Raw genomic sequence first — 3,970 nt, 5'->3', positions numbered from 1 at the left:
TGCCTACACTCAGGCGTAAGGCACAAAACAAAACAAAACAAAACAAAACAAAACAAAACAAAACAAAACAAAACAAAACAAAACAAAACAAAACAAAACAAAACAAAACAAAATCTGGATGCAGGCTGCAACAAAGGAAGCACACAGAGGTGAAAACGTAAGGTTGACGGGAGCAACAAGCTCCCTGTTGCGACTGTCCAGGGGCGGCAATGGGAATTGGACGTTGGCCGTTAGGTGCGGGTAGCGCGTGTCCTTTGGGTTCTGGTTCTTCTTTACAAACCGGCGTCTGTCCAGTTGGCTTTCCGGTTCATTACGTCCTCTGATGGCTTTACGATAAGCATATCTTGCTAAAACTGATGGTCGACAAAACAGAAGCACAAGCTTCGCAAGGAGCAAACAAAGCCCGCCTAAGGCACCGCTGGGATTTGAACCCAGGACCTCCTGTTTACTAGACAGGCGCTTTAACCAACTAAGCCACGGTGCCAAATCTGCCACTGTTGCTGCTGATAGTAGCATAACAGCAGATCACGGACCACTGTCAATCAGGTGCTTGGCTTGCCGTCCATCCATCCATCTATCTAGCTATCTATCTATCTATCTATGACTCTTGATATCTAACTCTCTTGCTTGGTATCGCTTCCCCAATGGTCAGTAGCATAGTAGCATAACAGCAGATCACGGACCACTGTCAATCAGGTGCTTGCCTTGCCGTCCATCCATCCATCCATCTATCTATCTATCTATCTATCTATGACTCTCGATATCTAACTCTCTTGCTTGCTATCGCTCCCCCAATGGTCAGTAGCATAGTAGCATAACAGCAGATCATGGACCACTGTCAATCAGATGCTTGCCTTGCCGTCCATCCATCCATCCATCCATCCATCCATCTATCTAGCTATCTATCTAGCTATGACTCTTGATATCTAACTCTCTTGCTTGGTATCGCTTCCCCAATGGTCAGTAGCATAGTAGCATAACAGCAGATCACGGACCACTGTCAATCAGGTGCTTGCCTTGCCGTCCATCCATCTATCTATCTATCTATCTATCTATCTATCTATGACTCTTGATATCTAACTCTCTTGCTTGGTATCGCTCCCCCAATGGTCAGTAGCATTGTAGCATAACAGCAGATCACGGACCACTGTCAATCAGATGCTTGCCTTGCCGTCCATCCATCCATCCATCTATCTATCTATCTATCAATGACTCTCGATATCTAACTCTCTTGCTTGCTATCGCTCCCCCAATGGTCAGTAGCATAGTAGCATAACAGCAGATCACGGACCACTGTCAATCAGATGCTTGCCTTGCCGTCCATCCATCTATCTATCTATCTATCTATGACTCTTGATATCTAACTCTCTTGCTTGCTATCGCTCCCCCAATGGTCAGTAGCATTGTAGCATAACAGCAGATCACGGACCACTGTCAATCAGATGCTTGCCTTGCCGTCCATCCATCCATCTATCTATCTATCTATGACTCTTGATATCTAACTCTCTTGCTTGCTATCGCTCCCCCAATGGTCAGTAGCATAGTAGCATAACAGCAGATCACGGACCACTGTCAATCAGGTGCTTGCCTTGCCGTCCATCCATCCATCCATCTATCTATCTATCTATCTATCTATCTATGACTCTCGATATCTAACTCTCTTGCTTGCTATCGCTCCCCCAATGGTCAGTAGCATAGTAGCATAACAGCAGATCATGGACCACTGTCAATCAGATGCTTGCCTTGCCGTCCATCCATCCATCCATCCATCCATCCATCTATCTAGCTATCTATCTAGCTATGACTCTTGATATCTAACTCTCTTGCTTGGTATCGCTTCCCCAATGGTCAGTAGCATAGTAGCATAACAGCAGATCACGGACCACTGTCAATCAGGTGCTTGCCTTGCCGTCCATCCATCCATCTATCTATCTATCTATCTATCTATCTATGACTCTTGATATCTAACTCTCTTGCTTGGTATCGCTCCCCCAATGGTCAGTAGCATTGTAGCATAACAGCAGATCACGGACCACTGTCAATCAGATGCTTGCCTTGCCGTCCATCCATCCATCCATCTATCTATCTATCTATCAATGACTCTCGATATCTAACTCTCTTGCTTGCTATCGCTCCCCCAATGGTCAGTAGCATAGTAGCATAACAGCAGATCACGGACCACTGTCAATCAGATGCTTGCCTTGCCGTCCATCCATCTATCTATCTATCTATCTATGACTCTTGATATCTAACTCTCTTGCTTGCTATCGCTCCCCCAATGGTCAGTAGCATTGTAGCATAACAGCAGATCACGGACCACTGTCAATCAGATGCTTGCCTTGCCGTCCATCCATCCATCTATCTATCTATCTATGACTCTTGATATCTAACTCTCTTGCTTGCTATCGCTCCCCCAATGGTCAGTAGCATAGTAGCATAACAGCAGATCACGGACCACTATCAATCAGGTGCTTGCCTTGCCGTCCATCCATCCATCTATCTATCTATCTATCTATGACTCTTGATATCTAACTCTCTTGCTTGCTATCGCTCCCCCAATGGTCAGTAGCATAGTAGCATAACAGCAGATCACGGACCACTGTCAATCAGATGCTTGCCTTGCCGTCCATCCATCTATCTATCTTTCTATCTATGACTCTTGATATCTAACTCTCTTGCTTGCTATCGCTCCCCCAATGGTCACGTATGTTGCATTCAACGACAAAGAAAATCGTGTGCTGGAAATGATTTCTGGCAACTGTGAAGGAACTGCACGACTGCAGCAACCACAACACCTCTGTCTGTCTCTGTGGCGCAATCGGTCAGCGTGTTTGGCTGTTAACTGAAAGGATGGTGGTTCGAATCCACCCAGGGACGGCCCACTTTTCCCCCCGCCCCTTGTTATTGTTTCTACTTCTGGCGGTCAGCTTGCCAGACTGCGGCTACAGTAACCTTAAGCTGCTTGCTGCGGACGGCCATCTTGCAAAAATGTATTGAGCGTTTAGAAACTTCCTTTCCATTGCCTAGGCCAACATAAACCAAAGCACTGCTGGGAGTCGAACCCAGGGTTTCCTGTTTACAAGACAGGCGCTTTGACCAACTAAGCCACGGTGCCAGGACTCTCCCATTCCCCAGTGCCTACACTCAGGCGTAAGGAACAAAACAAAACAAAACAAAACAAAACAAAACAAAACAAAACAAAACAAAACAAAACAAAACAAAACAAAACAAAACAAAACAAAACAAAACAAAATCTGGATGCAGGCTGCAACAAAGGAAGCACACATAGGTGAAAACGTAAGGTTGACGGGAGTAACAAGCTCCCTGTTGCGACTGTCCAGGGGCGGCAATGGGAATTGGACGTTGGCCGTTAGGTGCGGGTAGCGCGTGTCCTTTGGGTTCTGGTTCTTCTTTACAAACCGGCGTCTGTCCAGTTGGCTTTCCGGTTCATTACGTCCTCTGATGGCTTTACGATAAGCCTATCTTGCTAAAACTGATGGTCGACAAAACAGAAGCACAAGCTTCGCAAGGAGCAAACAAAGCCCGCCTAAGGCACCGCTGGGATTTGAACCCAGGACCTCCTGTTTACTAGACAGGCACTTTAACCAACTAAGCCACGGTGCCAAATCTGCCACTGTTGCTGCTGATAGTAGCATAACAGCAGATCACGGACCACTGTCAATCAGGTGCTTGGCTTGCCGTCCATCCATCCATCTATCTAGCTATCTATCTATCTATGACTCTTGATATCTAACTCTCTTGCTTGGTATCGCTTCCCCAATGGTCAGTAGCATAGTAGCATAACAGCAGATCACGGACCACTGTCAATCAGGTGCTTGCCTTGCCGTCCATCCATCCATCCATCCATCTATCTATCTATCTATCTATGACTCTCGATATCTAACTCTCTTGCTTGCTATCGCTCCCCCAATGGTCAGTAGCATAGTAGCATAACAGCAGATCATGGACC

The 3,970-nt window shown here is 46.2% G+C and overlaps 4 non-coding genes across 4 annotated transcripts; 1 reads left to right on the top strand and 3 right to left on the bottom strand.

Moving 5' to 3' along the window:
- Nucleotides 1–410: 410 nt before the first annotated feature.
- On the bottom strand, nt 411–484 carry trnat-agu (transfer RNA threonine (anticodon AGU)). The gene has a single exon. It is a non-coding gene; the product is annotated as a tRNA-Thr (tRNA).
- A 2,319-nt stretch (nt 485–2,803) lies between these two features.
- Nucleotides 2,804–2,877, top strand: trnan-guu (transfer RNA asparagine (anticodon GUU)). The gene has a single exon. It is a non-coding gene; the product is annotated as a tRNA-Asn (tRNA).
- A 164-nt stretch (nt 2,878–3,041) lies between these two features.
- trnat-ugu (transfer RNA threonine (anticodon UGU)) lies at nt 3,042–3,115 on the bottom strand. The gene has a single exon. It is a non-coding gene; the product is annotated as a tRNA-Thr (tRNA).
- A 435-nt stretch (nt 3,116–3,550) lies between these two features.
- On the bottom strand, nt 3,551–3,624 carry trnat-agu (transfer RNA threonine (anticodon AGU)). The gene has a single exon. It is a non-coding gene; the product is annotated as a tRNA-Thr (tRNA).
- Between the last annotated feature and the right edge of the window lie 346 nt (nt 3,625–3,970).

The sequence above is a fragment of the Amia ocellicauda genome, chromosome 2 (genome assembly GCF_036373705.1).
Source record: "Amia ocellicauda isolate fAmiCal2 chromosome 2, fAmiCal2.hap1, whole genome shotgun sequence".
Taxonomy (NCBI): Eukaryota; Metazoa; Chordata; class Actinopteri; order Amiiformes; family Amiidae; genus Amia; species Amia ocellicauda.
Note: the sequence above shows the minus strand (reverse complement) of the source record. Positions and strands in the feature narration are given on the sequence as shown.